The sequence below is a fragment of the Papaver somniferum genome, unplaced genomic scaffold (assembly GCF_003573695.1).
Source record: "Papaver somniferum cultivar HN1 unplaced genomic scaffold, ASM357369v1 unplaced-scaffold_21, whole genome shotgun sequence".
Classification (NCBI taxonomy): Eukaryota; Viridiplantae; Streptophyta; class Magnoliopsida; order Ranunculales; family Papaveraceae; genus Papaver; species Papaver somniferum.
This window is the reverse complement of record NW_020631041.1, coordinates 12,124,218-12,137,970: the sequence shown is the minus strand read 5'-3', so window position 1 is coordinate 12,137,970 and position 13,753 is coordinate 12,124,218.

Below are 13,753 nucleotides of genomic sequence, written 5' to 3'. Positions count from 1 at the left end.
ATGGCCATCCATATTTTTGGACACATGATAAACATTTTACATGGCCAATAAATAAGTTATGGCCACTAAATATTTGTAGCATCGTGGCTAAATTTTTTCGAAAGACACATCAAGTGTTTTGAATGTAACTATTGTTCACCTTTTGGACACATCAAGTGTTTTCAATGTAGCTATTGTTCATCTTTTGGACACATAGGATATCACAAACCATGGCGATAACCTTTATAAAATGACACAAAACGTATTCAACGTGGCAAATATTAGCTTTTAGTCACTCGAGAAAATTGCAATTTTATTGCTCAATTTATCTTCAGGGACCTATTGGCCCCTCTTTTAATGTAGCTAATGGTTAACTTTTACCTACCCTTATCTGAGAGAATATGTAGTCAGAATTATTAATATATCAAAATTGATATAAAATATCTTTTATTAATCACATGAGGGAAACATCACATATCTTTGATAAGTTTAGTAGTAAGCAGAACTCGGAAAAATCACCATTTCAGATGGAGATTCAATAATTAATAATTCACATAGTAAATCCATAGTACCACGACTATATATTTATCTGTAACTAGACTGTTGTACTCTTCATTTTCTTACTATTTCTCATATTCTTCAGTTCCCCATAATGCAGATCCGAAGCTTTAGCAATCTTCTTAATCTCTTGGTCTTTGGGTATGTCATCATACTTATCTTCTTAGTGTTCTTAAGCTTTAGTCCACTCTCTTGACATCATCATGAAACTCAAATTATAACTCATTACTTTGGAACAGTTGTAGCTATCAAGCCAGCACTTGTACCAGTCAAAGCTAACACTGATACCCCAGGAACATGGTTCCTTACAGACGAAAGGTTGGGATAGCTGGGCCTGAAGAAGTGCAGGGAAAAAATATTGAGAGTTTGAGACTACAGATAGAGTATGATGATAAACTACTGAAACTGATAGATTCGAATGTCATTCTCCGCTGTTAAGCAAAACTAAGAACAAAAGTTCTTCATCCTGTTTGGTGCATTACCTTGTTATGTCGTCATCACATACTACTTAATAGCTCCGAGATGCGCATCTGATAAAAAAACACCATCCCCACATGGAAATGACAAACTCTACCATAAATGAAGTATCCATCTTGACAAACTGATTGAACATAATTACATGTATATGGGTAGACAGTCGAATATATACATACCTCACCTATGAAAAATAGATTCAGTAAACCTCTAGGATATAGCTTGGTCTGCTTTGACGATGAGATTCAATAAATTAACCTAGAGGTGTTGCAATAAGTTCTGGAAGTGAATCTAATGACAAAACCAGAATATACAAGTCAGAATATATATGTTCTAAGTTTACCTCCCTTTACAGTTTTATGTTTAAAAACATAAATATCCAACACCATGATCAAATTTAACCCCATCGTAGTTCTACTAAGCGTATATTCTTGGGTGTTTCACATACCAAAAAGTATAAAGAAGTTACCCTTTTCCCGATTTCTAATGTTTGAGTGGATGACATATATTCTACAATAATCCTTTTTTCTTTAGTGTCATAACTTGATTTTCCTGTTAAAGCATGACATCGATATGATTATATATAACCCTTCATAGCCGAAAGAGAACTTCAGATAAATAGATAGATTTGATATAAATAAGAGAGATTGCATGCATACTACCAAAGTTGTCAAAGGAATTCAAAAGAGCAACATAAACAGTTGGAGTGAACACAACATGAACTGACCTCTTCTGTAAGCTTGAAATTTTTAACCATCAGAAATGCATAAATATGGAAAAATGCTTTCGCCTAGTAGTGGAGAAAAAGCAAGACCAAAACCTATTTTTGCGAGGGACGGTATCTGGCAACACAGGGACTTCCCCCCTCTATGACACAAAAAAATCCCTACATTGAAATGAGATAGAAAAAAGATCAAGTATAAATTTATAGAGAGACCAACTATCTATAGGATGCGTTATATACAGAGGCCTTTTTCTCAGAGTGAGATGTGCACACAAAGCGTAATGTATGTTTTAGACAACTATAGAAAGCCACAACGAATATCTTTACCTTTTTAACCTACAACACCAAGCCTGAACTTCAAAAATTCCCTACTCTTGGAGGATTTTTCCTTATATTGACGCTCATGTGATCAAGTTCATTGGTTTCTGGGTCCCCAATCTGATTTATAACTTGTGTCATATACCTATCCAATTTATGCCTAACCTAAGCTGAACCTTAAACAGCTAAAGAAAGAACCTTCGAATTACTTTTGCAGATACATTTAGTTTTATAACCTTTTGTCGGTCAATAGGTAGTTCAATAAATAGGGATGTAATCCCTCTTTCAAGCATAAAAAGACACTGTGTAGACGCGAATTTTGTGGCAGTTCAGCATTTAAAACAACTGTTTTGATTCCAAACTGTGATAATACGTGATTGAGTCAATTATAACCGAAGAAGTGAAGAAAGCGTATCAACAAAACAAGAAAAATTGCTTTTGGAGTAGATTTACACCTACCTGTTCTAGAAAGAGCTTCAGAAACCCATATCAATAGTTCCAACTTCAAGAGTGACAGCATGTAGAGTTGCTTATCACGAGTACTGCATGAAATCTGCCAGCAAAAGATGCACAAGATGAGTTCTAAGATTTCATCTTCATGTGTGGCATACCCTTACTCTTTTAAAATAGAAATACTAATAAACTACTGGCTCACCCAGAACTGTTGAACGTTTTTTGGAATCATCTCATCCTTGACATCTCCAACTTCGAAAAGAGTCAAAATAACTGGACTGTGCAGCACAAGCTTTTCCAGCTTCTCAACATCAGAACTTCCAAAGTCACGTAAAACAAAATAAGAAAATTGCATTATAGCTAAATATGTATATTCATACCCGCTAAAAAGATGTTGTCAGTATAACCAGTAGAAAAAACTGCAAAGATATAATTTATGCAAGTGGGCAATAAAAAATCACAAGAGATCAGTAGACTTTCCCCTTCTTAACATCCTTGTCTTTGGGTCTGTACTTCAGCAGCATCTTGAAAAGATGCGTGGCCACAGTAAATGTAAGACAACGTACTAAGAACGCAAAATGGATGGAAATGTCTCAGGCCAGTCTGGTTTCTCAACATGCGTTCAGTATATTCTTCAAAAGCAAGATCTATATTTAAATACACATCAAATACTCTTGATGAACAATACAGATGCATCATTGGAGTCTGGAAAACAAATCCCCAGAACAATCAACCCATCATTCAAAAAAGAAAAATAATATAATTTAAAGTAAGAGATAAGAGAAATGTGAAACTGGGGATCAAAAAATTCTTCCAAACAAGAGACAAGTTCTGAGTTTCAAACTTGGATTTTACTGAAAGCAAGCACCGAGAACCTTATATCTTAATAACCTCTAGATGTTCTAAAATTTAGCTCACCAAATAGAAAAATAACAGACTCAGTAAAACTAAATACACCAACATACCATACAGATTTTGAAACTCCTTGAATCAAGAGCTATTATTGACTAATATTCCTCCCCCAATCAAGTATGAAACTGGGTTTCATGTAATTACAGATTCAAAAACGAACACACTGGAACAAAATCACCTGCTCGGCTAAGAACCGCAGTTAGTTAACACAAAAATTTCCAGACTGAGCTGGATTTGGCACGTAAAAGTTCTCGAATATATACATCATCTGCAAAATGAGATCATCCTGCTAATTTTCTGAGTCTTTTCCATGCGACTTTTGCAACCTTGTTCTGTGAGATTCCAGAAAAAAACTGCTCATAACTGTCCAGAAAAGCATTGAACCCTTATCGAACTAGTTGAAGTTGAAATTGTTAAACCAATTGTAACATCTCTTCTTTCCCTTTCATCAACGAAGTGGGTCTGTGTTTTCTATATTTACAAGGTTTTGTTGAGAAGAATTCGAAGGCCTGGTGATGGACAGAGTTGGGGTTCACTGATAGTGTTGCTGCTGGGAGGAGCTTGAGAAATCATCTGAGAATTATTCAAAGCGCTGAGTTGAATTGAATCCGGCGAAAAAGAACAAAATAGAAGAACGGGTTTGAGGCACAAACTTATTATATGGGTGGATTTCTGGTTTATAAAGACCAGATGTTGCTGGTGTTTGCACTCAAATCCAAATTCATCCACCACCCAACATTACTGATCTGATGTAATTTGAAATCCGCGTAAAACCCATCCCTCAAAGATTTATTTTTTCTTCGAAGATTTTGATTTTGAAATCTAGGGTTTGTTTTTTTCAGCTCAACATTTTTTACTTTTGTTTTGGAATTTAGGGTTTGAAATCTACAACTTCCATACGTTTTTTACATAGAAATTGAGAGCGAAAAAGAGATTTGGCGGTAGTTAGAGATTTGTGGGTTAGGGTTTTCTTCTGTTAAGAGGCGGAAGACGAGAGAAAGAGTAAGGGAGGAAGAGATGGGAGAAACAGATTAGAAAAACTGAGGGAACCGAGAGAAAAAAATATTGATCGTTTTGTATAAAGGAATTGGACGGTAAAGATTTGATGAAATGCATTCATACGGATTATGAAAAATCTATAGACGGTAAAGATTTGATTTAAGACTGTCATACGGATCAAGGCAAGTGTGTTTCTTTGTGCTTTCTCTTTGTGTTAATAAGAACTCATGTTTTCGGTTTAATTATCAACCTTCGACATGAAAAAAATTCAAAATTCAAAAATTAATAAATTTAGGACATTGTTATCGACATTCAGATATAAAAAAATCCAAAAAATATATAAGAATGAATCTGGAAAATGAAAAATGAATTCGATAATTGGTGTGCTTCTTTGTGCTTTCTTTTTGTGTTTTTCTGCTTTCTCTTTGTGCTTCCGGTTTGAATTTCGACTAGTCGCATAGGTCATGAAGTAATTTTGACAAGTCATACAGGTCATGAAGTAGCTTTAAGTTCACACTGGTAAACTCAGGTTATAAGATTACTAGAGATGGACCACGAAATTCAGGATGGTTCTGACTTTAAACTTAGATGGATACATCATCGAAATTGATATATATGAAGCTCAACGTTAATTCGGACTACAAATGTGGTATAACGACATACAAGCAATACCTACGAAGCTGTGGGAGAGTTCTAACTTCAAACTTAGTATGATACATCATTGAAATCGATAAATATGAAGCTCGATGTCGATTCGAACTTCAAATGTGGTATAACGACGCACAAACTATGAACCAAGAAGCTCTGAGAGGGTTCTGACTTCAAACTTAGCATGATACATATCGAAATCGATAAATATGAAGCTCGGTGTCTATTCGAACTTCAAATGTGGTACGACGACATTTAAACTATGAACCAAGAAGCCCCGTGAGGGATCTGACTACAAACTTAGCAGGATACATCATCGAAATCGACAAATGTGAAGCTTAGTGTCGATTAGAACTTCAAATGTGGTATAACGACATACAAACTATGAACCAAGAAGCTCCAGGAGGGTTCAGACTTCAAACTTAGCAGGATACATCATCAAAATCGATAAATATGAAGCTCAATGTCGATTTAAACTTCAAATGTGGTATAACGACATACGAACTATGAACCAAGAAGATCCGGGAGGCAACTGAATTCAAAATTAGCAGGATACATCATCGAAATCGATAAATATGAAACTTAGGAGTTAAATCAAACCTGGCCGGGAGTTGACTGTTATAAGTCGGAAACTTAGTAAAAACGATGAATCCAACCATTCGTAGGTAAGATTCCATCGAGACATTTTTCAAAACCTTGAACAAACCCTTTTTTGGTGACTTTGATAAAAAAAGTTGCTCCGAGATCGAAACCTTAAACAAAAACTTTTTACAACTTGCATCCAATGTAGCTTGTGATCGGTTATACCTTGATTTTCAAAGTAGCTTGTAACCGGTTATACCACCTGCCATCTACTAATGACTACAACCATGGCTAGTATTTTAAAAGTTAAAATTCAATCTCATGTGTCTAATGGATCCGACGCTATGGTCACAATTTGTTTTTCATATAGCCATATCATAATCCTCCCAAAAAATAAAGAAATGGTGTAACCATATGTCAATGTTTTGTCATGTTTGATTAAATGTATCAATTATTCAGTACATGTGTGTCTAATAAACCATATATTATGGACACATAAACAAACCAATGTGACTAAATAAATCCTTTTTCCGCCACGGATTAATAGGTGTGTCTATTGCCATCCTACAATTTCGACACATACATAATTATTTAATGTGGCCATATACGCATCTATGGCTACATATGATAGGATTAGACTGAAAACTATGACCAAACGATACCCTATGGATACAGTTGATGGGTTTAGGATTAAACCCATGACCAAATGGTGCACTATGGCTACATGGTAACACAAAACGTGGCTATAGTTATATTGATGACATGTAGTCACACAAATAACCTGAAACGTGGCTTGGCTGTAAACAAAAAAACGTGGCCTATGTGAAGATTTGTACTAGTGTTTGATTACATCGAATACAAAAAAAGAGTCGGAAAATAAAGTTGTTGATGCTCTTTCATGGATGCCACATCCATCATGGAGGACCACCTTCAAGGATAAATTTTGTAAGGCCATCTTCATCGGTGAGCCAACTTGGGCTCAAGACTTGATTGACAACTACAAAGGGGAGATCTCAAGTTGCCACTTTTTACCATCCTCGGCGCCTTTATACTCTTATCGTGGAGTCTTGAGATACACAAATAGACTTTATGTTGGGGACCAACTTTCTCCGCCTAATCGGTCGTCACACTGTACGACGCATTCTTTCCTGAACTTGTATTCCATTGTGCATAAGTGTGACAATGGGTTACACTATATTTCTCCTAAGTTAGGATCAGAGATATTCATTCTTGTAGAAAAGGTTATTTCAATATAGAATATTTTTACTAGGGTCATGAATTTTATATTCTTGTAAGAATGTTATTCCTATATAGAAAATTTATATGCGGAGGTTTTACTATATAATTTTAATATTTATCCGCCTAAACAGGAAAACACGGATTTTTTTTACTTCTTTTTGTAGTTGCGGAAAATCCCACAACTACACCCAATGAAATGATAAGAACACAAAGGCTAAGCCATGGAGATAAACTTAAACAATAATGATATTATACACCTCTTGACACTAGATATGATCTTCACACAAGCTTTTTATTAAGGATATGGTGTTCTTACAAATATGATGAAGATTCAAGTTTATAACAATGGATATGACAAGTGCTTCTTTTCTCTATTCTAAAAGTGGTTTTAGCTTTGGTACTTCACTGAATTCTCTTCCAACCTCTCATCTCTCTTTACTATTTGAATCCTTATATAGGCAAACACTATGGTAGAAGACAAACGGATTCATATGGAAAATCTCTGCTAGCTTATCTATGTTCATTCTGTCTTATTCGCCAGGCTTTGGGGAGATGTCGCTGTCCTTCGCGCTGCTGCTTCGTGCTCTTCTTGATATAGATCGTGATATTCCTGTCGCACGGTTGTTCTTCGTGCTTAGTTCTCCTTATCTCATTATTACTCTTCGCCTAATTTCTCTCTTCTTCGTTCTGATGGTTGTCTTAGTCAGGGTGAGGTCATGTTTTAGCTCTATGCGAAATTTCTCCCCTACATTTTGCCTCTGCTCGCTTTATTCTTCTGTAAGTGGAATAATGCGAGAATCCCTTGGTCAATGCTTCGTGTCAGACCTGTCTCTGTTCAACGTATTTCCGTATCTTCCGCACTTTATTACACGTGTTTTCAGCCTCCTCGATTTTCGGTGGTGTGCCTTTACTGCTCTTCAAATAAATAACCAGTGGAGATGAGGATATTTTCCCATTCTATTTCTCTTTTGTTTGGTTTCTTTTTTTTTTCTTTCTTGGATTTCATGGCGAGTTGTGAAGTGTTTTTTCCTATTGCTGCTGTATTTTCTCGGTAAGTCTTTTGCCTCAGTTCTTCATACTTTGTGTTCCTCCAGTCGTCTTTGGGATCTCATTCCTTATTTCAATGTTTCTCCTCCTCTGCATATCTGAATTTTTTTGCAGTTTAATCTATGGATCTGTAAGGAGCTTTCATCATGACTGGGGTCCTTCTATGGATGCGCTTCTGTCTTTTTAGCATGATGGTATTTCCTCTCGACTACCTGGTACCCAATTTGATCCTCGGGTCACCATTTAAAACAAGTTATCCACCGATCATGTTGGAAGGATCACTCTTCGGAATGATCTATCCACCGATTCTGTTGGGAGGGTCTACTTTGTCGTGGTTCGCGCTTTGAGATTGGAGTCACCTCTGGTCACTCTTCGGAACGGCTAAACCGTCGGGTCTTTTGGGAGGACTTGTTTTGTTGCTCGCGTAGTCACCTTGGGATACTGATCCCAATTACTCTAGTGGATTTGATACGCTGGTGGTGGTGAGGCTTCGTGAGGAGAAATTTTGATCGCATGCTTTATATCTTTCCCTTTGTTCATACATCGCTACACTGTATTTATTTCCTGCATTTTTTCTTGGAAACGGATATGTATTCGAATTTCTAAAGTTAATTGAATTGAATTTCTGAGTTTTAAGCGTGGTGTAGGTTGGAGGTGGGAAGCATTATTCCCCTACTTGCCTTTGCTTTCAATCTCCGAAAGGAGTTCCTTATTTTTTTCGTGGGAATGTTATTCGTGTGAATTAGTATTGTATTATCTTGCGACGAATGGCTTAAACTCTTTCGAATAAAATTATAATGTGACGACTGCATGTGTAAAGATAATTCTCATGGCTTTTCATTTTGAATTAAGTTCAATGATGCCAAGAAAAATTTTATGTGTATGCGAAGCATGGCATTAGGGTGAACGCGGTAATATGGTCATGTTTTCCAGTATGCTTTAATTACTAAAATGTTTAAATATGTAAATTAAGTATACTTAGCTCGAGAGGGGTGTATTTCCTTCCTGCCTCGGTGTATCCTTTTATGCCTCAGTGTACATTCACGCACCTTAGATAGCTTCTATTCGCATAAACTTTGTAGGTCTTAAATGCCTCCTAAGTAAGGTCTTACTGCCTTCCCCACATAGAACTTTAAAGGACTTATGGTCGCCTTGGGTAGGGTCTTCCACCTGTTGGGCGAAGAGATCTCAGTTCCATGTGCTCTTGCGAGTCATTGGCCATTGATCTCGCCTTAACTGTGTTAGTATTCTTACCTCCTCAGGCTATTCTGCGACAATGTACCAGGCCTAGGTACTCCCGTGAGTGCAAAGCCCCAGTAAATTGCCGTCTTTGACACAATCAGCTCCCTAATGGAGCGTGTCATCCATTTATATTCCCCCTGAATCCCCCCTTCAAGGAGGTTAACCCTAACCATTTCAGTTGGGCTCCTCCCATCCACTGATACAACGTTAAACGACCAGTGTTGTTGCAACCTCGTGCTTTTAGCCTATGTGGCTTATTAGGCACGAGATCACACCTTAGGTGGAGTTTCTTTGGACCGGGTGTATCACAAGTTCCACGCTATCTTCTATCTCCACTGGCATGCTTTTACACCCCATACCAGAGAACTTATTCGCTGAGTGATTCGTTCTCAATGGCCTCCAGCGGATAGGCATTTCGCCCCAATATAAGTAACTTTCCCAGGATCACCACCTATGACGCTCGTTAGGGCTTAAGGGTATCCTCTTACACACTGTGCAGTCCTCCGGTCGCACAGTTTTGTGCGAACTAAGTTGACACGCCATAACTGTTGTCCCAGCCTCCCTAGGTAGAGGTTTTAATAGTATCTTGCTGCCCCCTATTGAGGTCTTACGAGAAATTCTCGATGCTTCGCTTTTTAGCTTCGATATCGCTTTTGGCTTGATCGCTTTCTTGTCAAAAGAGCTTGTTTAATTTTCATGGGAAACATATGTCAGGTACATTTCTTCTCCTTCTTTAATTGTTCGTATTATTGTTTCATGGATAATACTTCTTGAGATATGTGTTATTCCATGGATGTGTGAGCATATGCTATCCGTACTTGTCTGTTAGTTCATACGCTCCATTTTCGACGATGCTTTTCACGATGTAAGGTCCCTGCCAGGTTTTGGGGAGTTTTCCTCCTGACTCCCTCTGGTATGGTGGGATTTCGCGCAACACCAAGTCCCCCACATTGAAACGTCTTGGTTTGACCTTTTTGTTATATTCCCGAGATAGTCTTATGTGATAATTGATCATGTTCTGCAGCGTGATTTGCCTATTCTCTTCTGCATCATCGAGTTTTTCTAATATGAGATCTGTATTTAGGTTCTTTTCCCAAGCTTCGTACTTAGTGGTGGGTATGATGACTTCTGTTGGTAGTACAACTTCTACACCGTATGTTAGATAGAAGGGAGACATTCCAGTAGCTTCTCGTTGCATTGTTTTGTATGCCCATAGGGTGTTATGGAGTTGTTAGCACCATCCCTTGTGGTGACCATCAAGTTTTTTATTCAGAATATCCGCCAAGGTTTTATTGGTTGCCTCAGCTTGACCATTACTCTGGGGTATAATGGGGTGGACTTCCCACTCTGGATTTTGAATGCATTGAGTAACATGGCGATGTTCTGTCCTTCAAATTGCTTCCGATTGTCCGACACCAATTGCACCGGTATTCCGAATCTACATATGATTTGCTCGAATATGAAGGAGAAGACATCAGAGTCTCTGATGTGCTGTTTCGCCCTTGCTTCGAACCACTTTGTAAAGTAATCGGTTGTTACGATCAAGAATCTTCGTTGTTTGTTACCTGGTACGAGGGGTCCTACTATGTCTAGGCCCCATTTTGCGAAGGGCCAAACCCTTAGTACAGAGTTCAAGATTCTCCCAGAAGCATGAATACGTTTCCCATATCTTTGGCACTCTTCACACTTAGCCGCGATGTCTTTTGCATCTATCGTGCATGTGCGGCCAGTAGTAACCCTGTCCTCTAGTTTTGAGCGCCAAAGGTCTTGTCCTGCTGTGATTACCAGCTTCTCCATAGTGTATAGCTTTCATAATTTCAATGCCCTCTTCAGGTGATAGACATCTTAAGAGAGGCCCCTGAAAAGATCTCCTGTATAACACCCATCACGTAACTCATAGTTGGTAGCTCTTCTCTTGAGTTTATGTGCTTCTAATCTGTCATGCGATGTCTCTCCATCTTGTAGATATTTGTGGATTTGGGCTCTCCAATCAGTTTTCTCTACACTTCCAGTATTGTCTTCCATATCTATGATCTCCACAACACATCCTCGGGTGTCGATTGATGGTTGCATCAAGCTTTCGATGCGAATGAATCTTGTTTCAGGATTTACCATCATTGATGTGATGAATGCGAGGGAATCTGCATGTCGATTATTCGTCCGACATATGTGCCTCCATATGACATTTGGGATGCGATCCGTATACTGTTTTGCGAGTTGTGAATATCTTTGTAACGCGAGATCATTGATCTTGTATCACCCATCCATTTGGCAAATGACTAGCTGTGAGTCGCTAGTGAGCCTAATGTCCTCCAACCCCATTTCGACTACCAGTCTCAACCCATGAATGACTGCCTCATATTCGGCTTCATTATTCGTAGTTTCGTATTCTAATCTGAAACAAAAAACTATTCTCTCGCCAGCTGATGAGACAAACACGATTCATATCCCGTTTTCCTGACTGTTTACCGACCTGTCTACAAATATTTCCCATCTCCTTGGATTATCTGCCTTGAGTAGGTATTCCGGGTCGAGGCGTTCTTCGTCAATATCCATCATTTCACTTACAAGGTCATCTTCTTCTAGGGGAAATTCTGCAATGAAGTCCGCTATTACTTGGGATTTTGGTGAGGATAAGACTTCATAACTCAACCCAAACTGCTCAATCTGTGCATTCCATCTTTTGATTCTTCCCACCCTTTTGGAGGATTTTAGCAAATACTCGATAGGTGTCTTGGTGAGTACTTTGACCTTATGCGCATGAAAATAGATACAGAGTTTCTAGGTCTCATAAACTAACGCGAGGAGTTGTTTTTCTATCTTCGTGTAATTTCATTCGGCAGGGTTAAAAGTTTTGCTGATATAGTAAATTGGATTTTCTACCCCTTGATCAGATCGCAGTAACACGACGTTGAGTGTATATAGTATTGTAGCGAGGTATATCAGTAATTCTTCGCCTGGCTCGGGTTTTTGCAGCATTGACAAATTTTCCAAGTAATCTTTTATGCTTTGCAGTGCAGATTCGCACTCTTGTGTCCATGTGAACTTACTTCCTTTCTTCAAGATGTTGAAGAAATTCTTGCATTTGTCGGACGAGCGCGACACGAATCTTCCCAATGATGCGATCATGCCATTTAGTTTTTGTACATCCTTGATGGTAGCTGGCGAGGGCATTTCTCTTATGGCTTGTACTTTTATGGGGTCGACTTGAATTCCTTCTTTAGAAATGATGTGTCCCAATAACTTTCCTGACGCGACTCTGAAGATACATTTCGCCGGATTTATTTTCATACTTATTTTTCACATTTGCTCGAATATTTCTCCCAGATCCTTAGCGTGATCAACTGACTTTTTGCTCTTTACTAGCATGTCGTCAACGTATACCGCCAAAGTGGTTGGTAACCATGGATTAAATACTTCTTCTACCATTCGCTGATAGGTGGCTCCAACATTTCGCAAACCAAATGGCATTCAAGTGTATCAATACAGACCTCTTGGTGCGAAGAATGTCGTATTCTCCTGATCTTCTTCCGCTAAAGGTATATGATTATACCCTGAATAGCCGTCCATTAAGGATATTCTTTCATATCCGGTAACAGATTCTACAGTCTGCGGAATATCTGGCAGCGGATAGCTATCTTTCGGGCATGCCTTGTTTAGATCAGTGAAATCGATGCTTATACGAATTTTCTTTTTCTTTTTAGGAACTATTACTATGTTTGCTACATATTCTGCGTATTTTGTTGGTCTAATAATTCCGGAGTCGATCATTTTTTGTAGTTCGATCTCAATTTTCTCGTGATAAACTGTTGTTATCTTTCGTATTCTTTGTCTCACTGGCTTCGCCGCTGGGTTGATGGCTAGCCTATGGAAGGAAAGAAAAGGATTTATACCAGGCATCTCGCCCATGTTCCATGCGAAGACGTCTTGGTAATTTCTCAGCAGTTGTATGAGGTTCCTTTCTTCCTCTTCTTCCATCGTGGTTTTTATTTTTATCATCTTTGGTTCATCCTTAGTCCCTAGATTAACATCTTTCGTGGGCTCTTCTGTCGTGAAATTTGGTGTAGATTCTCCTTGTGGCGTTGGCTCCCTTATCTGGTGTGTATGGGATCTCCTTCTCTTTCATGGATTTCGCTAGGGATTCCCTTGCCTTCAGCTGCTCTTACCATGTAGATTTGGAATTCTTTTTCTTTCCTGATTTATTTCTCCCTCTTCTACTTATTTTTCTTTCTTTGTTTTCGCCCTTCTTGATGTCGCACATTTAGATCTTTACACTTCTTCGCCTGCATGATATCTCCCTTGATTTCTCCTATTCCATCAGGAACGGGGAAGCGAATGCACTGGTGGAAAGTGGACGCGATTCCTCTGTCTCCATGTATCCAGGGCCTCCCAATAATCGCGTTGTAAGGGGTATCGACATCCAAGACGCTGAATGTCACAATTGTTTCTAATGAGTTCACTGGTATCGTTACTGTGACTTCTCCCTTGAGTTTTGTTGCGATTCCATTGAAGCCCAAGATGTCATATTTTGTTGGTGAGAGATTCGAGTCATTATATCCCATCGCCTTGAATGTAGAT